Source organism: Aotus nancymaae, unplaced genomic scaffold (assembly GCF_030222135.1).
Source record: "Aotus nancymaae isolate 86718 unplaced genomic scaffold, 86718_ANA_hifiasm-v0.15.2.pri h1tg000016l, whole genome shotgun sequence".
NCBI classification, from domain to species: Eukaryota; Metazoa; Chordata; class Mammalia; order Primates; family Aotidae; genus Aotus; species Aotus nancymaae.
In genome coordinates, this window is record NW_026988428.1 from 21,159,938 (window position 1) to 21,187,600 (window position 27,663).

Here is a 27,663-nt window from a genome sequence, read left to right on the forward strand (position 1 = left end):
ACCCTAGGTTGCCCAGGCTGTTTTCAAACTCCTGGGCTCAAGAAGTACTGTGATGTGATTACGTGTGTGAGCCACTACACCTGCTCTATAGTATTTTATTACAGCAGCTCTGAGAAATGAATACAGTGTCCAATTAGTCATCTTGGTTTATGAGATGGCTTGCTACTGATGTCAGAACACAAGATAGGGGCCTTGGTGACTTCCTGGAATACAGTTCTGGATAAGCTATCTGTCTGGGGAGTTTTACATAATAAAGAAACAAGTCTGAATCTTGAAGCAAGTGTCACTTAGGGTTTCTATTACTCACAGATAAACCTAATTCTAATACAAGCCATAAACCTTCCGCACTAGGTACTACCAAAGGCTGTGGTATCTAATTCTAGTCTGTACTGACTAGCCTGGTTCTCCACATATTTTCAAGTATAAATTGTTATAAATTTGATAAAGTTAATTCTATGTTCTAGCCTTGCCAAGGAAGACAGTAAAATTAAGATTGCTGGAAATTAGAGGCAAATGCCTCCAGGGTTGAAATCATGGGTTATTATGATTAAAAATGATACTTGCATAGCACAATGGACTGTGGCATCAAATAACCCTCGAAACCAATTCCAACGTTATGCCTCACTAGCCGGCTAAGTGATTTCGGATAAGTTATTTCACATCTCTACTCCTTGGGTTTCTCATCTATAAAATAGATGATAAAAGGGCACATTAAGGATTGCTTAATTTATAATGAAAAGCATGAATGAGATGATGATAATGACTTTATAGATTGTAGAGGATATTAAAGGAGAAATATACATAAAGTGTTTAACAGTTGCAGACACATAGTAAGTTTCTTCCTGTCACTGGTAGAGGGTTGTGACTGCAAGTTGTCCCGGTTCTTGAATTGGACAAAATGCCCAGCAAAGCAAAGAAAGACTGAAGCAAAAAAAGAACGAAAGCAGGGATGTACTGAAAATGAAAGTACACTCCACAGTGCAGGAGCAGCCCAAACAGCAGCTCAAGGGCCCAGATACAGAATCTTTTTGGATCCAAATATCCCCTCTGAGCCTGGTGAGTAGACAGCCTGAGCAAAGCTCACCCTCCTGGAAAGAAAAAATTACGGACAAGAAGTTGTCATTAAAATTAAGTCATGGCAGATAGGCCAAAGGAATACTGTAGTGATTTGATCCCTTTATGAATCTTTGATTGATGAATGTGTGGAGATCACAACTAGTGAGCAATGGAACAATAGTGGAATTGTGGTTAAATAAATGGAAGGGAATATTATCATGTTAGAAGCCTCAGAAAAAGTATAAATAATGGCCAAGTTCAGCAGAGAAATCAATTACTCCCACATGTCCCTTCTCCAGAGACCTATTTCACTATGACATAAAAATAATGTGAATTCTTAATATTAAACTTATATTGAATTTTAAAAAACAATTCAGAGGACTCCTGAGATCAGGTCCAAAATCATATGATCTACATATAAGGTTCTTTATCATTTGATTCCAATCTACCATTCTAGCCACGTCATGCCAAGAACCCTTTTCCCAACATGTACTATTTCTAGAGCCATACCAGGTCATTCAATGTTTCCCTCAACGTGCCCTGCACTTTCACAGTTCAGTGCCTTTGCTCTAGCTATTCACTGCCCTACGATGTCTTTCTTTTCCTCTCCATCCCGCACATTCTTACTACCCTGGAGAACTATGTCTCATATCACCTTTTGAAACATAGTTCTCAAGGGTGATAAGAAGCCTTATCTGTTGAAGTCTTCATGACTCACTTATCCAGGAGACAATTTGTCTCATGCCACTATGATTTGCCATTACATTATATCCTAATTATTTGTTTGCATGTCTGCCTTTGGGCTGAGACAGAGTGGCCACTGAAAGCTACTTTTAATATTCTGGTGCTTAATTAAGTAAATTGGCAAAAATGCAAATAGCCTGTGATGCTGCATTTAAAGTATTTATAGCTGTATTTTGTTCTGCAGTCTATCTTACTGTTTTCCTTTTGCATTGATTCCCTCACAGCTAAATCTATTTTGTTACTTTAGAACCCAGACAGAAAACATCCCTATGTAAGGTTGATAAGCTTATCTGCAAAAGAAGAAAGAAGAAGAAGAAGAAGATGAAGCAGAAGGAGGAGGAGGAGGAGGATGAAGAGGAAGAAGAAGAAGAAAGAAGAAGGAGGAGGAGGAGGAGGGGGAGAGAGGGAGGAAGAAAAAGAGAAAGAGAGAAAGAAAAGAAAAAGAAAGGAAGGAAGGAAGGAATAGACAAAAGAAAGGAAAAGAAAAGAGGTGGTGAGTGCCAATGTTGTATATCTAAATAAACAAAGAATCTTTAGAGAAATTTTCAATTCCATGTGCATTTTCAAGAAAATGCATGTTTTAAATTTCTTTTATTTATTTTTTATTTTTATTTATTTTTTTTATTGCATTTTAGGTTTTGGGGTACATGTGAAGAACATACAAGATTGTTGCATAGGTGCATATGTGGCAGTGTGATTTGCTGCCTTCCTCCCCTTCACCTATATCTGGCATTTCTCCCCATGCTATCTCTCCCCAACTCCCCACCCTCCACTGTCCCTCCCCTATTTCCCCCCAACAGACCCCAGTGTATAGTGCTCCCCTCCCTGGGACCATGTGTTCTCATTGTTCAACACCCGCCTATGAGTGAGAACATGCAGTGTTTGATTTTGTATTCTTGTGTCAGTTTGCTGAGAATGACGGTTTCCAGGTTCATCCATCTCCCTACAAACGATGTGAACTCATCATTTTTGATGGCTGCATAATATTCCATGGTGTATCTGTGCCACATTTTCCCTGTCCAGTCTATCATCGATGGGCATTTGGGTTGGTTCCAGGTCTTTGCTATTGTAAACTGTGCTGCAATGAACATTCGTGTGCATGTGTCCTTATAGTAGAATGATTTATAATCCTTTGGATATATACTTAGTAATGGGATTTCTGGGTCAAATGGGATTTCTATTTCTAGGTCCTGAGGAATCGCCACACTGTCTTCCACAATGGTTGAACTAATATACACTCCCACCAACAGTGTAAAAGTGTTCCTATTTCTCCACATCCTCTCCAGCATCTGTTGTCTCCAGATTTTTTAATGATCGTCATTCTAACTGGCATGAGATGGTATCTCAATATAGTTTTGATTTGCATTTCTCTAATGACCAGTGATGATGAGTATTTTTTCACGTTTTTTGGCCTCATGTATGTCTTCTTTTGTAAAGTATCTGTTCATATCCTTCGCCCACCTTTGAATGGGCTTGTTTTTCTCTTGTGAATCTGTTTTAGTTCATTGTAAATTCTGGATATCAGCCCTTTGTCAGATGGGTAAGCTGCAAAAATTTTTTCCCATTCTGTTGCTTGCAGATTCACTCTAGTGACTGTCTCTTTTGCTGTACAGAAGCTGTGGAGTTTGATTAGGCCCCATTTGTCTATTTTGGCTTTTGTTGTCAATGCTTTTGGTGTTTTGGTCATGAAGTCCTTGCCTACGCCTATGTCCTGAATGGTTTTCCCTAGGTTTCCTTCTAGGGTTTTTATGGTGTTAGGTCTTATGTTTAAGTCTTTAATCCATCTGGAGTCAATTTTAGTGTAAGGTGTCAGGAAGGGGTCCAGTTTCTGCTTTCTGTATATGGCTAGCCAGTTTTCCCAACACCACTTATTAAACAGGGAATCCTTTCCCCATTGCTTGTTTTTGTCAGGTTTGTCAAAGATCAGATGGTTGTAGATATTTTGTGTTGCCTCTGAGGCCTCTGTTCTCTTCCATTGGTCTATATCTCTGTTTTGGTACCAGTACCATGCTGTTTTGATTACTGTAGCCTTGTAGTAGAGTTTGATGTCCAGTAGTGTGATGCCTCCCGCTTTGTTCTTTTTGCTTAGAATTGACTTGGCTATGTGGGTTCTCTTTTGGTTCCATATGAAGTTTAAGGTGTTTTTTTCCAGTTCTGTAAAGAATGTCATTGGTAGCTTGATGCGGATAGCATTGAATCTGTAAATTACTTTAGGCAGTATGGCCATTTTCACAATATTGATTCTTCCTAACCATAAACATGGAATGTTTCTCCATCTGTTTGTGTCCTCTCTTATTTTGTTGAGCAGTGGTTTGTAGTTCTCCTTGAAGAGGTCCTTTATATTCCTTGTTAGTTGTATTCCTAGGTATTTTATTCTCTTTGTAGCAATTGTGAATGGCAGTTCGCTCTTGATTTGGCTCTCTTTAAGTCTGTTATTGGTGTATAGGAATGCTTGTGATTTTTGCACATTGATTTTGTATCCTGAGACTTTGCTGAAGTTGCTTATCAGTTTCAGGAGATTTTGGGCTGAGACGATGGGGTTTTCTAGATATACAATCATTTTGTCTGCAAATAGAAACAATTTGACTTCCTCCTTTCCTAATTGAATACACGTTATTTCTTTTTCTTGCCTGATTGCTCTGGCTAGAACTTCCAGTACTATATTGAATAGGAGTGGTGAGAGAGGGCATCCTTGTCTAGTGCCAGATTTCAAAGGGAATGCTTCCAGTTTTTGCCCATTCAGTATGATATTGGGTGTTGGTTTGTCGTAAATAGCTTTTATTATTTTGAGATATGTTCCATCAATACCTAGTTTATTGAGGGTTTTTAGCATAAAGCACTGTTGAATTTTGTCGAAGGCCTTCTCTCCATCAGTTGAGATAATCATATGGTTTTTGTCTTTGGTTCTCTTTATGTGGTGAATTACATTTATGGACTTGCATATGTTGAACCAGCCTTGCATCCCCGGGATGAATCCTACTTGATCATGGTGGATAAGTTTTTGATGTGCTGTTGCAATCGGCTTGCCAGTATTTTATTGAAGATTTTTACATCTATGTTCATCATGAATATTGGCCTGTAGTTTTCTTTTCTTGTTGAGTCTCTGCCGGGTTTTGGTATCAGGATGATGTTGGTCTCATAAAATGATTTGGGAAGGATTCCCTCTTTTTGGATTAGTTGGAATAGTTTCAGTAGGAATGGTACCAGCTCCTCTTTGTATGTCTGGTAGAATTTGGCTGTGAACCCATCTGGACCTGGGCTTTTTTTGGGTGGTAGGCTCTTAATTGCTGCCTCGACTTCAGACCTTGTTATTGGTCTATTCAGGGTTTTGACTTCTTCCTGGTTTAGGCTTGGGAGGAGGCAACTGTCCAGGAATTTATCCATTTCTTCCAGGTTTTCTAGTTTATGTGCATAGAGTTGTTTGTAATAATCTCTGACGATAGTTTGAATTTCTGTGGAATCTGTGGTGATATCCACTTTATCATTTTTTATTGCATCTATTTGGTTATTCTTGCTTTTCTTTTTTATTAGTCTGGCTAGTGGTCTGTCTATTTTGTTGATCTTTTCAAAAAAACCAGCTCCTGGATTTATTGATTTTTTTGTAGGGTTTTTAGTGTCTCTATCTCCTTCAGTTCTGCTCTGATCTTAGTTATTTCTTGTCTTCTGCTAGGTTTTGAGTTTTTTTGATCTTGCACCTCTAGCTCTTTCAATTTTGATGATAGGGTGTCAATTTTAGATCTCTCCTTGCTTCTCATGTGGGCCCTTATTGCTATATATTTTCCTCTAGACACTGCTTTAAATGTGTCCCAGAGATTCTGGTATGTGGTGTCTTCGTTCTCATTGGTTTCGAAGAACATCTTTATTTCTGCCTTCATTTCATTGTTTATCCAGTCAACATTCAAGAGAAAGTTGTTCAGTTTCCATGAAGCTGTGTGGTTCTGGGTTGGCTTCTGAATTCTGAGTTCCAACTTGATTGCACTGTGGTCTGAGAGACTGTTTGTTATGGTTTCCATTCTTTTGCATTTGCTGAGGAGTGATTTACTTCCAATTATGTGGTCAATTTTAGAGTAGGTGTGATGTGGTGCTGAGAAGAATGTATATTCTCTGGATTTGGGGTGGAGAGTTCTGTAAATGTCTATTAGGTTTGCTAGGCCCAGGTCTGAGTTCAACTCCCAGATATCCTTGTTAATTTTCTGTCTCATTGATCTGTCTAATATTGACAATGGTGTGTTGAAGTCTCCCACTATTATTGTGTGGGAGTCTAAGTCTCTTTGTAAGTCATTAAGAACTTGCCTTATGTATCTGGGTGCTCCTGTATTAGGTGCATATATATTTAGGATCATTAGCTCTTCTTGCTGCATTGATCCTTTTACCATTATGTAATGTCCTTCTTTGTCTCTTTTGATCTTTGTTGCTTTAAAGTCTATTTTATCAGAGATGAGAATTGCAACTCCTGCTTTTTTTTGCTCTCCACTTGCTTGGTAAATCTTCCTCCATCCCTTTATTTTGAGCCTTTGTGTATCCTTGCATGTGAGATGGGTTTCCTGGATACAGCACGCTGATGGGTTTTGACTTTTTATCCAATTTGCCAATCTGTGTCTTTTGATTGGGGCATTTAGTCCATTTACGTTTAGGGTTAATATTGTTATGTGTGAATTTGATACTGCCATTTTGATGCTAGCCGGCTGTTTTGCCCGTTGGTTAATGCAGATTCTTCATTGTGTTGATGCTCTTTACTGTTTGGTATGTTTTTGGAGTGGCTGGTACTGGTTGTTCTTTTCTATGTGTAGTGCCTCTTTCAGGGGCTCTTGTAAAGCAGGTCTGGTGGTGATGAAATCTCTTAGTACTTGCTTCTTCACAAAGGATTTTATTTTTCCTTCACTTATGAAGCTTAGTTTGGCTGGATATGAAATTCTGGGTTGAAAGTTCTTTTCTTTAAGGATGTTGAATATTGGCCCCCACTCTCTTCTGGCTTGTAGGGTTTCTGCTGAGAGATCTGCTGTGAGTCTGATGGGCTTCCCTTTATGGGTAACCCGACCTTTCTCTCTGGCTGCCCTTAGCATTTTCTCCTTCATTTCAACCCTTGTGAATCTGATGATTATGTGCCTTGGGGTTGCTCTTCTTGAGGAATATCTTTGTGGTGTTCTCTGTATTTCCTAGACTTGAATACTGGCCTGCCTTGCTATGTTGGGGAAGTTTTCCTGGATAATATCCTGAAGAGTATTTTCCAGCTTGGATTCATTCTCTTCGTCACATTCAGCTACACCTATAAAGCGTAGATTAGGTCTTTTCACATAGTTTCATATTTCTTGTTGACTTTGTTCATTCCTTTTTACCGTGTTTTCTCTAATCTTGCCTTCTCATTTTATTTCATTGAGTTGATCTTCGACCTCTGATATCCTTTCTTCTGCTTGGTCAATTTGGCTGTTGAAACTTGTGCATGCCTCCTGAAGTTCTCGTGTTGTGTTTTTCAGCTCCATCAATTCACTTATATTCCTCTCTAAGTTGTCCATTCTCATTAGCATTTCATCAAATCTTTTTTCAAGGTTCTTAGTTTCTTTGCATTGGGTTAGAACATGTTCTTTTAGCTCACAGAAGTTTCTTATTACCCACTTTCTGAAGGCTGATTCTATCATTTCATCACACTCATTCTCCATCCAGTCTTGTTCCCTTGCTGGTGAGGAGTTGTGATCCCTTGTAGGAGGAGAGGTGTTCTGGTTTCGGGTGTTTTCATCCTTTTTGCGCTGGTTTCTTCCCATCTTTGTGGATTTATCCACCTGTCGCCTTTGTAGTTGTTGACTTTCTGATTGGGTCTCTGAGTGGCCGTCCTGTTTGTTGATGATGAAGTTATTTCTGTTTCTTAGTTTTCCTTTTAACTGTCTGGCCTCTCTGCTGTAGGACTGCTGAGGTCCACTCCAGACCCTGCTTGTCTGGGGATCACTTGCAGCAGCTGCCGAACAGTAAAGGTTGCTACCAGTTTCTTCTTCTGCTTTGTCCCAGAAGGATACCTGCCAAATGTCAGTCTGAGCTCTCCTTTATGAGGTGAGTCTTTGGATATACGGGGGTCAGGGAGCTGTTTGAGGAAACAGTATCTCCTTTATAGTAGCTCAAGTGCTGAGCTGTGAGTTCCGTTGTTCATTCAGAGCTGCTGGGCAGGTAAGTTTAAGTCTGCAGCAGCAGAACTCATAAACCCCTTTTTTTCCCCAGGTGTTCTGTCCCAGGGAGTTAGGGCTTTATGAGTTGCCACTGTGCTGCTGTCTTTTTTTTTTCTTCAGGGCTGCCCTGCCCACAAGGAGGCAGCCTACTCACTCTCAGCCTGTAGAGGCTTCACTGAGCTGCTGTGGGCTCTGCCCAGCTGCCATGTGAACTTCCCTGCAGTCCTGTTTATATGGGTGTAGTTAGAACTGCCTTGGCAATGGTGGCCCGCCTCTGTAATGATGGACTCTCTCTGTAATGGTGGGTTGCCTCAGCAATGGCAGGCTGCCTCAGCAATTGCAGACTGCCTCCGTAGTGGTGCAGTGCCTCGGTAATGGCGGACACCCCTCCCCGACAGAGCTGGACTGTCTCGGGTTCAGCTGTGCTTGCTGTGAAACTCTCAACCCAGAGCATTTCCAATTGCTGTTTTTTTGTTTTTGTTTTTCATTTTGTGGTGGTGGGACCAGCCGGGCCTGATTATCTCGCTCCCTGCCTCAGAGCCTTTTGTTTTTTAGTTGAACGGTCGGCTCTCTCCCAGGTGTCCTGGTTGCCTGTTGAATACGCTCCAGGGTCTGTGTGATTTCCCATGTGGCGACCCACTGCACCGGCTGAAACTGTGGCTCTGAGATTCGTAGCACTTTTTTGCCCGGGAATCTCCTGGCCTGGCTCCCTGTTTCAGCTCCCTTTGCTGGCTAAGTGGGGACACAGTCCCGTTTACTCTGCACTGGGAACCGCTATGCCGGGGCACAGGCAAAACAGCTGCACTGGCCAAAACAGCTACGCTGGTGACCCATGGGGCTCCTCGGCCTGAGAATCTCCTGGTCTGTGGGCAACAAAAATCCGTCTGGAAATGCGGTGTCCACTCACCCTCTGAGCTTTCACTGGGAGCTGCAATCCTGAGCTGCTCCTAACCAGCCATCTTGGATCTTCCCAAGACTCTCTTTCCTTTACTGGTTAACTTTCATTTAACTTTCCATCATAATGTACTTCAGTCACCATATTCCAAATTCAATGCATTTCCATAGGAAGCAAAAAAATCTAATTTTTTTCTCTATGAACAGAATGTTTTTGGCAATTGAAACTGGACACATAATAATGTTAGTTAAACCCAATTTCTAGTTCTTTGAAAATTAATCCCAGATACTGTGTTTACAATAGAGTTAGGATCTCAGAGACTAATAGACCCATCAAGGGACTATAAAGGAACCCAACTGTTTTCTTTTCTTTTTTTTTTTCTTTGTTTTCTTTTTTCCTTTGTTTTCTTTTTTCTCTTTCTTTTTTCTTTCAATCTTCCTTCTTTCTTTTCTTTATCTCTTTGTCTTTCCTTCTTTCTTTCTGTCTCTATGAAACAGTTCAATAGCAAAATTAAAAACATAATTTAAAAGCTCTTTGAAGTTTCATGGAACGTACCCAAAAGTTGTTAGCATCAAAATGAAACAGATTGGATGTTGCATTTAAATAAACATCATTCTCAACTTGAACTTCTGACATTTTATTTCATAATACATTTTGAAGAAGTAGACTAATTATTCTCATTTTTCTCATTTAAAACAGGTATCAAGGTACAAGTTTTCATTCTGTAAATCAACCAGCCCCTTCAAACAAAGTGAGATCTGATACTAATTTTCAAACAAGCTTATTCAACAACTGTTATTCAACAACTATTTTCTGAACAAGATACCCTGTTAGACATGGGGAAAGACAATAGAAAGTTAGTTTTATGTGTCTTGAGAATCTACCAGCTATGCTCCAGTCAGCAGCAGGAAAAAAAAAAAAGAGGGAGTTAGCCTCTAGTAAGATACTCATCTATGGGCGTGGAGCAGACATTCAGATTTAGCTCAGCTACAGATGCTGGGAGATGGCCCAGTTAATTGGCAATGCTCAGTATCTGGAACTTTGCAACAAACAATTTGGGGTAGCATAGGAAAGTAGCTCCTCAGGTGCTCTTTACAAGGAAATAGGAACACAGATGGAGTCTTGCTCTCGCCCAGGCTGGTCTCAAACTCCTGGCCTCAAACAATCCTCCCAGCTGGGTTCCCCAAGTGCTGGGATTATAGGCATGAGCCACTGCACCTAGCCTGGAACACTCTTAATCACGAGATGCCTAGTGACTATAGTCCAGTTTCCCAAGAGTTTACAGAAAAACAAAGAGAGCCAGTAAATCAAGTCAATAGTACCAGTGAAGTCAGACAATTGATGTAGTCATAATTTAAATCTCTAGTATCAAATAAGAGTAAGGCAAAGTATCAGGTTTTCAGAAAATAGACAAGTTTCATAGAGTGACAGGACCCAACTATCAAGGTGGATAACTCATCATTAGAACTGAGGCACAAAGTCAGAAACCGACTTAGAAACAAAAATCATGATGCTGCATCAAAGAATGCTTTAGACGACTCTTGCCTCTCTTCAATATTAACCCTGAAGGCTGGAGTGAGGTTGAGTGTGCCTTGGCATTCAAGTGCAATGAGAGTGGGTTTCAGGGAGGGAGGAGACAGTGGGGGAGTGGGTGTATTGCAAAATCAGCAATCAGTTTTGAGAATTGGTCCCTATCCTCATTACTTATACTGCAAGACTGAAAGGGGGAAGAGGTAGATGGTACTCAAGAGGAAATATGAATTACTGTTTTGCCAGAGTAAGACTTCATGGATATTCAGTTAGCAAGAACAAAAACTGTCCCCTACAGTGAGTTTCAACACATTGTTATTGCCTAAGGGATACAGAGTAATACAGAGTAAAAAAATGATGGTATGTATTCTGAGATATTTAAGCTATAGATCTATTCGAAATAATTAACTTATATGGAATTTATGTGAACTTCAATGTATTGGACAGGATTAAAGCCTTCATAGTTTCATTGAAAGTTCTAAGTGAACTTTGGACTGATAATTGAGTCCCATGTACAAATTTAGTAATGAATTTTACTCTCAATTCCCCCTCTGCCTAATGAAACCTAAAGTATAAAGCTATAAGCAAATATTTACAGCTCATAGTATAGAGCAAACGCTTCAAGAACATGTAAACTATTTTTGCTAGTCTGCAAGGCTAGTTCAGCTAATCACTGGCACCAAGAATAAAGACATATTTGTGGTCAAATTTATGGCCATTGGCCATCAGGTCCAGGAGTAGAGAATGGATTGATTCTATGATAGCAACCACCATAGCCTAGGACTCTGATCCCAAAATAATCCCCACCTTCTCTTTACAGCCATTACAGATTTCATCATTAGCTAATAGCTTAAATTTTAGTTCTCAATCCAAAGTATTCTTTTTTCAAAATCATACCTTCTTTTCTCTGATTTGAGACCCAGAAGTAGGTTATAAAATCATTTCAGTGGATTAAGACCAGAAGTTTTAATTAAACAGAAGAGAATAAAATAGAACTGAAGAACAGAGAAGAATGAAACTTTTGTTTCCTGTATGTGTGCTAGGTCTTGATATCAAATATGTTTCTTTCTGTGAATTGCAGTTAAAATATAAGTAAAATGACATACCTAGACAAATGTAGACATATAGATATGGATTTACAAGATAAATGGCTAGCTAATTCTCCCCAGAATGCTATGACCAACCCCATGGGAGATACCCTCCTCTGGACTTCTGTGCATCTACAGAAATATGATCACAATAAAAATGACTACCTTTAACAGCAGGGATAGCTAAAACAGATTGAACAGGTTACCAAATTTTCATGCAAAGTTTGAAAGACAAACTTCAAACTTAATCCAAACTTCTTCAAAGTTAATTTTCTCATGTTAAAAAGTCGGGATAATTTAAAAGAATATCTAAGTTCTCAAGATATTTGATTCTGTTCTATTCTATTCTTCTCTTCTGCCAACCCCAAACTTGAGAATAGTCATTCACTTGCAACCAATTCTAAAACAGATGTTTTGATACAAAATATTTACAAATGTCTTTTTCATTTTAACAAAATTTCTTTTTCTGCCATATAATGAAGTACCATTCAACAAAGAAAATATAGAAAGAAAAATCTCTCTTAATCCTACCATTTAAAGAAAATAGTGAATATTTTTCTAAGTAGGACAAATTATTTAATATTTTCCAAAAGATTAACTTATTAGGACAAGTTAGGAGATCACAATAAGTATGGTCTTCTGTTTGACTTTACATCTTTAAGTTATAGAACTATATTTTCTGTTAAAATGAAGAGCAAATCAGTATAGCATTGCAGTGTCAACCTTGATGTTGGCAGAAATCACCACTGATAATTTCAGAGTGGGGGTGAATGCTAGAATTCCTTTTAAATAGAGTATCAGCTGCATAATTCTCTTCTGATCTCACACCCACTTGTGGTGATCTTCCATTTTCCCTGCCCAGGCACACAGTGGAAAGAGATCAGAAGAGAATTCTCACAAGGAGTCAATTTGAGCCTGCACTCCCATTCTGCTCAAACTCCCGTTTAAAGATAGAAATGAAATCTAAGCAGGGTGTGGTTCCACTGTGGGATGTGAGCTTGGCCAGAGCCCTAGCATTGTTATCTCATCTGTTTAACCCACTCCCTGAGCTCTCAAAGTCCTATCTCTGATTCATTCTTTCTCAGCCCTCTGAACCTTGAACAGAAAGAGCTGGCATTTTAGAACTGGATCAGAGTAGCAAATACCATCTAAATCCAGAGTCTTTGTTGTGGCCCAGAAGCTCCTACATCCTCAGGCCTCTGTCTATCCCTGTGACTTCCTCTCCTGCCAGCCTCACCTTTCATACACTGACCCTCTTGTGGGCTTCAAACAGATCCAGCATGCTCCTGTGGCACATGCCGTTCCCTCTGCTGGCAAAGCTTGTCCCTTAGGTTTCTGCATGGCCGAATTCAGATCTTGCCCTATTTGTCTTCATAGCCCTTATCATTATTTCTACGGTAATTTCTATTTGTTCATTTATCTCTGTCTCTGAATACATAGAACATAAGCTCTATGAGGGCAGCAATTTTGTTTGGTTCACTGCTACATCTCCAGCACCTAACACAGCTCAAAGGAGGGTCCAGATATTATTGTCAGGACATAGTTTCTTTATTTTTTTCCTCGAATGACTTCATTCTCAGATCACCAGCACCTCCCAGGGCTACATGCTTTTGCAGTTGCATCCAGCAGAAAAGGGGAGAAATTATCCATACACGTGAATTAGGGAAGGGGAAGCATATTGCATTGCCTCTGCTTGGAATATATACTATTTTTGAACCAATCACTGGGGTTATGGTAATGTAAAGTACCAATTGTCTGAAGACTCAGAGAATGGCTTGGGGTCAGCTTTATTTACAGTAACCAACTGTGCCATGGGGGAAGGGAGAAATTCACCAAAGGGAAATCTGTTGAAGTTCTTTCCTAGGAGTGTGAGTGAGCGCTGGGATCCATAAACAATAAAAGTTCACTACAAAGAAGTAGCAGACCCAGGTACGAGGGTGCCACCCTGAGTCTGACAGTCTTGCAGCAAAGAACCAGGCATGAGGTCTAGATATGGTTCCAGTCCCTGGGAGCATATGGCAATGGAGTAAGACAACGGATTGGGAAGCATGACTCAGTTATGAGCCAACAGGATTAAGAACTGTTGCTAACACTAAGAAAAGGGGAACGATCTCAGATGATGTTCAAGTGGCACCAGCCTCAAGGCTGATTTGATATTAAGCCCTCAAATGCTTCCTTGAATAAGAATGCGGTTGGTTTTAGTGAAGTCGAGGATGTGGCAGCATTCAGAAATGAATTAGGCGATGTAAGAGTATTTAAGAGGCTAGATGAAGAATGATCAGGATAATGATAAAGTTCAGAGTGTCCCCATGGAGACTCATTTATTATTCCGTTACTATCCTAGGTCTTCAATTATCTCCTCCAGTACTAGCACTTTATTTTTAATCAAGCTTCAGACTCTTATATTAAATTGTGTGTTGGAAATATCTATAAAGGTATGCCACAAGTACCCCAACTTCAAACTCCTTGCCCCAACCAATAACATATTTCCCCCAAACTTCATTTTTCTCCTGTCTTGCCAGTCTCAATTAATAGCACCTTCATCAAAGCCTGTTCATCATCTTTTTCTCTCTGTTCATCATCTCTTTCTCTTTCTGTCTCTATTTCTCCTTTCATCTAATCAATCATTAAATCCTTCCTTTTATACCTCCTATGTATTGCTTGACTCCATCCCCTTCCCTCAGACTGTTGCCCTGATTCAGGCCCTCATTATCTTTTGTACTTAAATTTTCCTCAAACTGGATTCCCTACCTGGAGATGCGCACTTGTGAAAACCACAGTCCACATAGTTCTTCTGTGTTTCCATAGCATTCTGCGTCTGCTTCCTACTTTACATCTGCAATATCATATTGCAATTATGGGTTTATGTGTCTGTCCCACTAACATTGAGTTTCTCAAAGGTGAAAATTCATCTTTGAATCCTTAGTACCTAACACAGTGTCCATTGAGTGAACAAAATCATCCAGTGCTTATACACATAAAGGCAAGACTGTATCAATAAATACTTCCAACTCTCTGGTTAGTCATATAACCATACACAAAACGTCCTTATCAGTGCCTTGCTCTGGGAGCACTACGTGAAGAATTTTGTCTAGGTACTCAGAGTACAGTAGATCAGACTTTTTCTGAATTAGAAATAAATTCAGAATTTCATAAATTGGAATAAATTACATTAGACTGGTGTGGTGACACACACCTGTGGCCCCAGCTACTTGGGAGACTGGGGCAGGAGGACTGTTTGAGCCTGGGAGGCAGAGGTTGCAGTGAGCCAAGATTGTGCCACTACACTCCAGCCTTGAGTAACAGAGTGAGACTCTGTCTCAAAAAAAAAGAAAAAGAAAAGAATAAGAATAAATTATATAGATAAATCAGAATAAAGTATGTAAATAAATTTAAATAAAGCAGAGAAAATTCTATCTTACTGGAATCTTTTACTGGAGTATTTTTTTGTTTGAAAGGGAGTCTCACTCTTGTTGTCCAGGCTAGAGTACAACAGTATGATCTCAGCTCACTGCAACCTCTACCTACCAATTTCAAGCTGTGATTACAGGTGTCTGCCACCACACCCAGCTAATTTTTGTATTTTTAGTAGAGATGGGGTTTCACCACATTGGCCAGGCTCGTCTCAAACTCCCAACCTCAGGTGACCCACCTGCCTCGGCCTCCCAAAGTGCTGAGATTACCGGTGTGAGCCACTGAGCTGGCCTGAGCCACCATGTCCGGCCGATACACTTTCATTAGTAATTTACTGATGCAATGGGCTGTGGTTCTGTAATATGCACATTACTATTTGTGATGATCAAAGAAAACATTCCAAATTCGGGCTGTCTCCCTCAAGTATAATTATCAGTAGCCTACTTTGCACCACCACTTGGGAGAAGATCCAGAGAATCTCTGGGTGTCAATTTAAAATGCTACCATCATAGTCTAACTTCATGTAAGTCATCAATCGAAAATCCAAGTAGATACAGTAGCATTCTTATCATAAGCAGACAATGAACTTTCTTCTGAATTTTTTGATTAATAGTCTTAGGTACATGCAATCATTATGGCTCACCTACTTAAATGATACTCTGATTATGTAAGATAGAGAAATATTAAATCATGTTACTAGGTTACCACATATGTTTATCATCATTTTGATCGTGATATGTGACCTGCTTTATTCAAACAGGAGACATTACATAATATGTTTATAGGTATATGATTTATAGTAAAATTGCTCAGATGAATCTAATGATAGGTTCTAATTTTAATAATAAATTTTTCTGAATGTGCTGCCTTCTTCCTCTCCTTTGCAGGAAAGTTAACTTGAAAACACAGAAATTTAGGCGGGGCACAGTGGCTCATACCTGTAATCCCAGCACTTTGAGAAGTCAAGGCAGGAGGATCGCTTGCAGCCAGGAGTTTGAGGCCAGCCTTGGCAATGTAAAGAGACTTATGTCTCTACCAAACAACAAAAAAAGAAATTTAATTAGCCAGGCATGGTGGTGCACACCTATAGTCTCAGCTACCTGAGGGGCTGAGGTGGGAGGATCCTTGAACCCAGGAGTTCAAGGCTGCACTCCAGCCTGGGTTACAGAGCAAAACCCTTCCTCAAAAAAAGAGAAAGAAAGAAACAAAGAGAGAAAGGGAGGAAAAGAGGAAGGGAAGGAAAGAAGGAGGGAAGGAGGACAGGAAGGAGGGAATGAGGGAAGGAAAGAGGGAGGGAGGGAAGGAGAATTTGCTCAAGATACAGCCTTGGTGTTGTGTGACGAAAAGACTCTAGGTGATGAATGCTTTACAGAAATAGATGATCCAAAGTTTAACCAAACAGTCATCAGGAACAGAAAAAAAAAAAGGAAAGAAATAAAACTGCGCAAGTTAGAGATAATGTTGTTTTGAAACGTATATTTTGGAAATAATCAAATATGCAAAATGTACTATGAAGTCATTTCAAAAGATTTCAAGCTTGGTTCTCTAAAAATAATACGAAGCCTTGTGTATTATTTTGTTTACTTTCTTTAAAGTAGACACAAATACTTGGTGTATTATTTTGTGTTTACTTTCTTTAAAGTGAACATAAAATGTGTCTACCTTGTAAAACTTTATTAATCTGTTTACTGATGTATGCACTTTTCCATATGTATGTTATACTTACATTGTAAAAGCTTATTTTAAAAATGCACACCCTCTAATACATTTAATATGCACCTGAGATAATAATTCTAAACTATCAATGCAAAAAAAACTCACTATTCCTTATCTTTTTCTCAGCATGGATCTCTTTAATTCATAAAATAAGCTCATTCATTCACAGCAAGAACTGACCATTTCTATTAATGATCCATATTGTGTCTGCATGTGTTAGAAGTTAAATGAAGGTAAGAATTATAAAGACAAGACCTCTGTCACTTTCAAACAGTATGCTCTAATAATTCCTGGAAACTCTATTTAATATTTACACATACTTTACTAGACACCCAGCCTATATGAGGTTGAAGATATATTAGAGCTTAATGTGTAAAGATATGGACTTTGGCCTTTCATATATGCTATTGTACAGTGACTCCTACTGATGTTACACGGTGCGCGCGCGCGCGTGTGTGTGTGTGTGACAGAGAAAGAGGTCTCTCTCTCTGGCTTTTTATTTCTCCAATGAGTCAGTGGTGTTAAGCCAATAAAATTAACATTCCTATTTCACTCATTATGTGGTAACAAGTTCATGTGCCAATGGGTGTGCCTGCTAATACTGGTGAGGCCTTCACCTTCCCCAAAATGCTAATTGTATTAATTTTCCCAATAAGCATTTAACAAATATTCAATGATAGTGAGTCTTTTCCTCTCTTTTTTTATAGAAAAGGGGTTTCATTGTGTTGCCCAGGCTGGCCTTGAATTCCTGGGCTCCTCACACGTGTACCACCAAGCCTGGTTATTTCCTCACTTACGTTTTACAATAGCTTGAGATTATCTACATCTAATATTAAGCATTTTATATGCCAGAGAAAGACAGATGAGAATACTTCAATTCTGAGTTAAAATGAAGGGTCATAAACTGGTAGTTCACAGAGCAAATTACATCCAGCAGGTATATTTTGTTTGAAAAACACAATGTTGTTAAAAATTACTTAATTCCCAGAATTAAATGTGTTAAAGGTTGTATTTTTTTTTTTTTTTTGTAAGTCTAGATTTGGGCCATGCCTGTAATCTGAACACTTCGGGAGGCTCAGGCAGGCAGATCACTTGAAGTGAGAGATACTGTTGTCAGGAGTTTGAGACCAGCCTGGCCAACATACATGATGAAACTGCATCTCTGCTAAAAATACAACAATGAGCCAGGCATGGTAGCAGGCACCTGTAGTCCCAACTACTGGGTCAGCTGAGGCAGAAGAATTGCTTGAACCTGGAAGGCAGAGGTTGCAGTGAGCAGAGATTGTGCCATTGCATTTCAGTCTGGGAGACAGAGTGAGACTCTGTAAAAAAAAACAAAAACAAAAACAAAACAAATCTAGATTTGGAGTTTCTTTTGAAATCAAAAGATCTAGAAATATTGTACTTGTATAACTATATGAACTGAGCTGAATCCTGCGACCTGCTACTTCCTGTAGGCTGAATGTAAACTCTTTAGTCCAAGAATTTTCTCCATGCAACATACAGCCTACATCATCATTTATATTACCTGCCTGATTCCTAAAGACATTTCAGGTTGTAATCCCTGGTTTTCATAGTGAGGATAATTAAATTATCTGGTGAATTGTTCAATTAAAATTTTATTTTCCTCTCCTATTATGGAGGATATTTATATTTTAACTAAAGTATTCTGTTTATTGCTTTTAAAATGAACATTTGAAGTGCTGTATGACCCCCTAAACAAAAAGAAAACAAAATCCTTTTTATTGGTTGTTTTTAAACTAGAAAATCAAGTTTAAATAATCAATGGATTATCAGCTGCTTTTTAAAAATATATTTTTGTAAGTTCAAATTTCCATACAGTTATTTATCCCTGTATTAGAAAAACAGACTTAATGATAGCTGACAAATGGCATTATGCTCATATACAAGGCATGGCATATTTCCATGAATACAGCCCAAGATCTAGGCACCCAGCTATTAATTTATGCATGTATTTATGTGTATATAGATATCCTGCCTTTTATTTCTTTTATTTCTTTTTTTTTTTTAAGGAAGAAAGAAAGAAAGAAAAAAAAGAATGAAGAAGAGGAAGAAAAAGGAAGAGAAAGAGAGAGAGAGAGAATGGGAGTATTGCTTTTTTGCCCAGGCTAGAATGCAGTTTAGAAATGGGTATTAAAAACCTCTTTTATACCAAAAATTATACTTAATGATGTAGACAGGAAGGAATAAGGGAAGAAAATAACAAACAAGCAGCCAACCAATATTTCATTTAAACCTATGAAATACTATGCAATTACTGAGGAGTGATTTACTTCCAATTATGTAGTCACTTTTGGAATAGGTGTGAGGTGGTAATGTATGTTTTGTGTATTTGAAGTGGAGAGTTCTATAAATGTTTATTAAGTTTACTTGTTCTGGGTCTGAGTTCAAGTCCTGGATGTCCGTGTTAATTTTCTGTCTCGATGATCTATAGAATCGTTAGCTCTTCTTGTTACATTGATCCTTTCGCCATTATGTAATGTCCTTCTTTGCCTCTTTTGATCTTTGTTGCTTGAAAGTCTATTTTATCAGAGGCGAGAAATGCATCTCCTGCTTTTTATTTATTTGTTTATTTTTACTCTCTGTTTGGTTGGTAAATCTTCCTCCTTCTCTTTGTTTTGAGTCTTTGTGTATCATTGCATGTGAGATGGGTCTGGATGCAGCATACCGATGGGTTTTGGCTTTTTATCCAATTTGAATATATATGAGTTTAATATTGCCATTTGATGCTAGCTGGCTGTTTTGCCAGTTAGTTGGTGTAAATTTTTCATTGTGTTGATGCTCTTTACTTTTTGATATATTTTTGGAAATGCTGATATTGGTTGTTCCTTTATATGTATAGTGCTTCTTTCAGAAGCTCTTGTAAAGCAGGCCTGGTGGTGGTGAAGTCTCTAAGTTCTTGCTTGTTTGCAAAAGATTTAATTTCTCCTTTGCTTGTAAAGCTTAGTTTGGCTGGATATGAAATTCGGGGTTGAAAGTTCTTTTCTTTAAGGATGTTAAATATTGGTCCCCACTCTTTTCTGGCTTGTAGGGTTTCTGCTGAGAGATCTGCTGTAAGTCTGATGGGTTTCCCTTTGTGGGTAACCTGACCTTTCTCTCTGGCTGCCCTTAGTATTTTCTCCTTCATTTCAACCCTAATAAATCTGGCGATTATGTCCCTTGGGGTTGGTCTTCTTGAAGAATATTTTTGTGGCGTTCTCTGTATTACCTGGAGTTGAATATTACCCTGCCTTGCTAGGTTGGGAGAGTTTTCCTGAATGATATCCTGAAGAGTATTTTCCAACTTGGATTCATTCTCTTCGTCACATTCAGGTACACCTATCAAACATAAATTAGGTCTTTTCACATAGTCCCATATTTCCTGGAGACTTTGCTCATTCCTTTTTATCCTTTTTTCTCCAATCTTGTCTTCTCGTTTCATTTCACTAAGCCGGTCCTCAACATCTGATATCCTTTCTTCTGCTTGATCAATTCGACTGTTTAAACTTGTGCATTCGTCGCGAAGTTCTCGTGTTGTTTTTCAGCTCCATCAATTCACTTATATTCCTCTCTAAATTGTCCATTCTCATTAGCATTTCGTCAAACCTTTTTACAAGGTTCTTAGTTTCTTTGCATTGGGTTAGAACAAGTTCTTTTAATTCACAGTTTCTTATTACCCACCTTTTGAAACCTGCTTCTGATAATGGAACACACTCGTTCTCCATTAAGCCTTGTTCCATTGCTGATGAGGAACTGCGATCCCCTGTAGAGGGAGAGGCATTCTGATTTTGAGTATTCTGTGCCTTTTTAGGCTGGTTTCTTCCCTTCATTATATATTTATCCCTCTGTCGTCTTTGTAATTACTGACTTTCTAACTAGGTCTCTGAGCGACGTCCAACTTATTGATTCCCAGCACCGAAATCTGAGCAATCCACTGCACCGGCCAAAACAGCGGTGTTAAGATTGATGGTGCTTTTCTGCCCGGGAATCTCCGGACTCTGCACCAAGAACTGCCGTGCTAAGGCACCAGCAAAACTGCCGCGCCGGCCACAAGAGTCACCCTGGCGACCCATGGGGCTCCTCCACTGGGAATCTCTTGGTCTTTGAGCAATAAAAATTCGTCTCAAAGTGTGGCGTCCTCTCGTCCTCTGTGCTTTCACTGGGAGCTACGAGCCCGAGCTGCTAGTGATCAGCCATCTTGGATCTCTCTCCTTTTATTTCTTTAAAAGTATTTAAAAAAAAAAAAAAAAAACAATCTTTTGAGTTTTCCCTTGAAGCATGTAGGAAGGTCTCCTGGTGTTAAATAATGGGGAAATATAAAGAAAACTTTCTCTTTTTTCACTGACATTCAGTACTATCATTACATCCACTATAAACTTTTCCGATGTATTCAAACATTACACATAGGGAAAAACTGGGCACATGAATATTCCATTATATGTCCATCTTTTATGATAACTTGGTACTCAGAAACTGTAAAACAATCTGCTGAGAACAGATATTATGCTCAAGTTTAACCTTGTGGTACTTCCCTAAGGCTTAGTTAGGAACAAGATTTTGCATGGAAACATTGAGGCATCCATAGCTAATGTTAGTAGATTCAGCCTACTATATTTAAGAGTGAGGCATTTAATTTTTGTCTCCTTATAAGGATGCAAGAGCTTAACCTCTAATTTTTTAATATTGTCAAGATTTATTTACTGTGCGTAAGAGAGCTACATGCTTATTTGCTAATATAAATATTTTTGCCAAATGAAACATTTTACTAGTTATATAACATAAAAATTATCATAGTCACACAAATTATACATTACAAACTTTCCTTGAGAAATTGTGTTCTTTCTTCAAAAAGGTAAATTTACCTTAAAAAAAAATTCTTCATACCAATGAAAACTTTGGGAAAGAACTTGAGAAATTTACCATTTATTATCTACTACCTCCTACAAAGATGGTACTACCACCCACCTTCAGTAGCTTTCAGTCATTCACCCTGGAAGAGGGATGAATGTGTAATGATTTACTTCCTTCACCCATTCCTCTTTCCATCTGCATTTGTTATCTTGGATTGTGAGGTGGGTTGTAGATTGTAGTCAGAGAATGAAAATAATGCATCCGTTCTCAGTAGGGAATTGAATCTGTCTTAGAACTCTAACCAGCTGAGTCAACAGGCTAAGATAATGCTATTTACATAGAGAGTGCATAATTTAATTTTCCTTTCAAGCTAAATTATCCTAGCCTTCCTATCATCTCTCCCACCATTTTTCAATGCTCCTGATTAGCTATTCTTTCTCAATATAGAATAGAAACAAATCTTTTAATATTCTCAGAGTCTGAAACTTGGTGTGCTCAACCACATCCAGAGCTTTTCTTTTCTACAAATACATATGTTAATTTTGCCTCACTCACCATTGGTTAGTATGGTTTACCCACTCTTATGTACAGACCCTAACCTGGGAACACCCAGAAGTAGAGAAAACAGATAATCAGAAGTGCCTGTTATGGCTTTTTATGTAAACTCTGTTCTCCCTATATACCATATTACCACTCTAAGGATAGAGATTTTTATGTTATTTCTTTATGGATCATAGTACATAGAACATGCTTAAATATGTTTGCTGACTTAATAAAGAAATATAGGGAATCTCACGGCATAGAGTAGTTCCAAAATTTTAGTGTGCAAAAGAAATCAACTAGAGGGTTTTTCTGGTCTCGAATCCCAGTTTCTGATTCAGAAAGTTGGTTGATGCCCAAAAATTGGCATTTTTAACCTGTACCCAGATGATGCTGATGCTGTAAATCCAGGAACTGAGTACACTGAGAACTACAAGCTTAGACCAAAACTGTGAATTCTTGTTAAGACTATAAGGTACTCTATTCACATATGCAGTAAAGTAAACATGTTTCTCTACCTTTAGCCTAGTTCTTGTACCCACATATAAAAGATAGAAATGCTACCTAAGTATAATGTGAATGTAGAAAGACTATAAAATAAATTGATTTTTTCAAACTGTATAAGAAAATCTACTTGGTTATTATTTAACAGCAACAATTCTGCTAACCAGTGGGAGAGGAAAATGATAGTTTAAAGGAAGGGAAACAGGAGGGTGTTTCTGGGAACAGCAAGGGTGGAGTTGCCAGTGGCAAAACCAGGGCAGTTTTGCTCAGAAGCTTTGCTGCCTGGCAGCTCTAAAAGCGTGAGCCTGAATTTTCTCCCTCTCAAAACAAGACACAGCTGCTCTGCCATCTCCCCGACTTTCTCTCCTCCAAACTGAAGACAGCCCTTAGTTTAAGCTCTCTTCATTTTGTAGGAAAGGAACAAAGCATATGCTTCTGTGCTATTTCGCTTAAGCTTAAATGTAATTTAAGAAAGGTGATTTTTAATGTCATTTGCTAAGTCCAAAATGCCACAGCAATGTAACAGCATCAATGAATGACAAGTGATCCAGTTAGAAGTCCAAAGAACATTTTAAAAATCAGCGTTAAAGATTAAATTACTTTCATGACAAGGCAAGTGCACATCCAATGAGAATTTAATGTAGCAAGCAGCTAAAAGGGATCAGTGGAATCAAGCAATCAAAATGCCCGTATTTAGACAGGAACAGTTTCTTCTATTTAAAAAAAAAAAAAAAAAAAAGACATCAGTTCTAGGTACAGCTCAATGTTTCTCAAGTTTAAATTGATTTTTTTATGTTGAAATTGGAATTGTTTTACTGTATAAGAATATTCCTTTACGGTTGGACATAATGCCCAGACCGCAGGAGCAGCAGCAGCAGCATATTATCTTTATGAAGGAATAAGGCTCTCAGCAAAAGCTGAGGGAAGCAACACCTGTGTATCTACCTTCAAAGCTAAAAAGTCCTTCAGGCTTCTTTGATTAAACTCTTTGCTAGCTATACAAAAAAACTCCTTTTTGGCAATTTGACCTGTTTCCTCCTGGTGTCATTTAGCTGGTTCCTTTTTATCCTTCTTTTTCCTGTAAACTGGGAATTGGGTCTAAGAGCTTGATTAGATTTAGATTAAGCTTTGGCCACAGATACTTCATACTGATGCTATAATTGAATGATCACACTGGGAGTCACATAGCTTCAACTTGTCTGTCAGTAACATTAGGTTTGATCACTATGTTAAGTGATTAGTATCTCCACTATAAAGGCAAGATTTTTCCCCCCTTTGCAATTAACAGGTAATGTGAGGTGATACTTGGACATATTATGTGAGTATCCTCCTCCCCATCAGCGTCTCACCTAATGATTTTTGCTTCTTTGCCTGAATCAATATTTCATTAGAGATTCCAAAATGATGATTTTCCTAATTATATTATTTCTTAAATATTAAAAAGCTGACATTCTTTTGTAAAAAAAGAGGTTTCACACATTAACTGGTTTCAACAGTTCTTTCAAAAAATGACATGGTAAATAATTTCTTACCTATTTCCAGAATAAGATGCTGATATAAATGTCTCCTCCACTTGTAGCAAATGAGTTTCTCTCCCTCTCTCTCTCTTCTCAGAACTCATGGATTTTTACTTATTCAATGTTTTATAATCATTTAGTTATTCTTTAGAGATTCTTAATTTGTTCCAAATTTGGTCAATGGAAGCTGCTTCAAGCTAGCTCCTATGTTTGAAGACTTCCTTGCTTCCTGGCACAAGACACTGAAAGGCTCTATTTTTACCTAACTGCCTCAGACTTTGAATTAGCCATTTCTTTAAGGGAACCTAATTCCTTCAGAGGCATTTCCAATTCAAACGCAACATTACATGCTTTTTTGTAAGTTATCTGATTTCATACTGACATATTATCCTTTTCTTACACTGAAAATCTTGTCTCCTTAAATATTTATGTATTTTTTCAAAAAATATGCAATAATGGTTTAAAAATTGTAATACCAATATTATACTAACAATAAAAATCAGAGAGATGCTTATGGTTTTTTTCTTTGTTTCTTTCTATAAGGTTTTTACTTATTAGAGTATATCTTACTAAGACTAGGATGCACAGAGTACGACATACACTGGAAACATATATTTTTTTCTATGTGTGTGGTTATGTTTGCAATATGATATATAGCAAGACCTACTCGTTTATCTTTTCAGTTTTAGAGATTCTTGGTTTGAAATTAATCTTCTATTATTTAATATATAAAATATTTACATGATTCAAAACCAAAACTATATAAAAAGGCATACATTGATTTATTTTTATTTTTTATTTTTTTTGAGGCAGAGTCTCCCTCTGTCCCCCAGCCTGGAGTACAGTGGCATGATCTGAGCTTACTGCAGCCTCTACTTTCTGGGTTCAAGCTGCCTCGGCCTGCAGAGTAGCTGGGACTACAGGTGCCTGCCCCCACGCCCAGCTAATTTTTTGTATTTTAGGAAAGACAGGGTTTCACCATATTGCCCAGGATTGTCTCAAACTCCTGAGCCCAGGCAATCTGACTGCCTCAGCCTCCCAAAGTGCTGGGATTACAAGCATATAACTCTGTGCCCAGTCTGATTTCTAAATCTCACATAATACCCTTTCCCTTTCACCCCATTTCAAAAATCACCCCATAGATAACTGTTTTTTTTTTTTTTTCAGTTCCTTGTTATACTTCCAGTGTTTCTTTGTGCAAAAGTAAACAGAACATAAGCATCTTGATTTTTTTTTTTTTTTTTTTTTACTGAGCCATGTATCTTGGAGATTTTCCTCATTTTTTAAATAACTGCATAATAATTTAAAATTTGGCAATATCACAGTTCATTCAACCAACTAGTTCCCAGAATTGATTCCTAGAAGTAGGATTGCTGGATCAAAAGACAAATAAAATTGTAATTTTTCTGAATAAGATTCTGTATTTTTTTAGGTTTTCCAGAAAATTCCAATAATCAGCCAAAGTTGGTAACCAATAACCCATATTTTGATAGCCATAGTCTATTGATTTATCAAAGCCACAAGTTTTAATTGAGCCACTACCTTCAGCTACGCATTATGGGAGAATACAAAAAGCTATATTCTCCTCCTGCCCTCAGTGAGTAACTAAAAGGAGTTGCCCTAATTTCCTGAAGGAGGCAAGATGAATCTGCAAAGAAAACAAACATATCTTATTTAAATGTAGCCATTTCTCTTACTACCACCAGAGTTTTCATAACGGGAATTGGATATGCAGTACTTGGTAAATTTTATACTTTGCATCACTCGGAGTGCTAAGGGTCATAATGCAATTATGATATTGAACCAATGATCTTTTATGGAGAAAAAGTCGTTTTCTACAGCAAAGATTTTTAACTTGGACAGGCCCCATTAGTGGGCTGTGAAATCAATTTAGCGTGTAGTAAACAACATGAAATAGAATAGAATAAAAAGTATCAAAGTGCATTATAAGTAGTAAAGGTTTATATTATTTCATGCAAATATTTATATCTATAAACACACACACACATTTGTAAGAATAACTAAATATGACATAAAATTAATTTCCTAAGGTATACTGATCAAAAACTTTGAGAAGCACTACTCTACAGGAAAGAAACAATTGTTTTGTTTGAGTAATGGCTACTCAATTTTTACATTTAACATTATTGGTCATATACTGCTACAATTTAGTTTTACAGTCTAGACATATGCTTATTTGAGTCTGGTATTATATAATAAGTTTTGCTCAGTGATTTTTTTTTCAGTTTTGATTTCTTAAATTACTCTTTTTAACTTATAAAATAAAATATATTTAAAGCATAAATGACAAACTGGGAGCAAAACTTGCTCAGTAGCAAATTTGGGGCTAAAATAATGCGTTTGTTGTTTTTATTTTGTTTTATTTAGACAATATAGTCAGCCCTTCATATCTGCAGATTCAAACTGATGATTAAAAATATTCAGAAAAAAACAAAAACATTATGACAATAAAAAATAATACAAATTAAAAACCAATACAATGTATAATAACTATATAATATTTACTTTGCACTTCTTATTACAAGTAACTGGAGATTATTTAAAGTATATGAGAGGATGTGCATAGATTACAGGCAAATACTACACCATTTTATATACGAGATTTGAGCATCTGAAGATTTGGGTATCTGCTGGGGTCCTAGAACCAACACCCCTGAGGGAAGATTAAATTTTAAGTTCAAACACAAAAATGAGAAATTTTCACATAAAAATTGGGGGGACTGGGTACAGTGGCTCACACCTGTAATCCCAACATTTTGGGAGGCCAAGGTGGGTGGATCATTTGAGGTCGGGAGTTTGAGGCCAGCCTGGCCAACATGGTGAAACCCCATCTCTACTAAAAAATACAAAAAAAAAAAAATTAGCTGAGCATTGTGGTGCGCACCCATAGTCCCATCTACTCAGGAGGCTGAGGCAGAAGAAACACTTGAACCCAGGAGGCAATGACTGCAGTGATCCAAGATCATGCCACGCACTTCAGCCTGGGAGAAAGAGTGAGACTCTGTCTCAAAAAAAAAAAAAAAAAAAATTGAATTTTCATCTTCTCTTTTAATTTGAACTGGGGGGCATCCCAAGATGACCGAATAAGAGGCAGCTCCAGAAAGCAGCTCCCAGCAAGAGAGACGCAGAAGCCTAGTGGTCTCCAAAATTCCAAACAAGAACAGGAAATCTTCGCCAGGCTGAAAAGCCTCAGCAAGCTGCCTGAGTAGAGCAGAACAGCAACTTTGGCTGGCATCTGGGCTGTCAGCATAGATCTAGGCAGAAGCATCAGCTGACGCCAAGAAAGCCAAAAAGCCAGTGAGATGGAGCTACCTGCCCCCCAGTAAAAAGTGGAACTGCAGCAAGAAGGGGAACTGAACACAGGGAAACAGCCCAAATGGCAGGACAGGTCTCCCTGCCACCCCCGCAAAGCCCAGGAGGCTAAAAAACTCACACTACAGAGTTATGCACCCAGAACATCAGTTAAAGAGCGACCAGGAACTATCAGTCTTGGTGGGGGGAAGGGAAGGTGCCATTGCAGAAGCCGACCTAATTTTCCTAAGTAAATAAAAGATGCAGCAGTTCCACTGAATCTGTGGCAGCCCAGCAGCACCTCTGTAGGCAAACAAAGGAAAGGCCATGTCCCCAAGCAG

The 27,663-nt window shown here is 38.2% G+C and overlaps 1 protein-coding gene across 1 annotated transcript in view; it reads right to left on the reverse strand.

The window, feature by feature from the left end:
- The window catches only part of OTOGL (otogelin like), a 404,189-nt gene extending 378,743 nt beyond the window's left edge, over positions 1–25,446 (reverse strand). Inside the window, exon 1 of the mRNA XM_064376937.1 lies at positions 24,026–25,446. The gene's annotated coding sequence lies outside the window, so the exon portion shown is untranslated. The remainder of the gene's footprint in view (positions 1–24,025) is intronic.
- Positions 25,447–27,663: the final 2,217 nt, after the last annotated feature.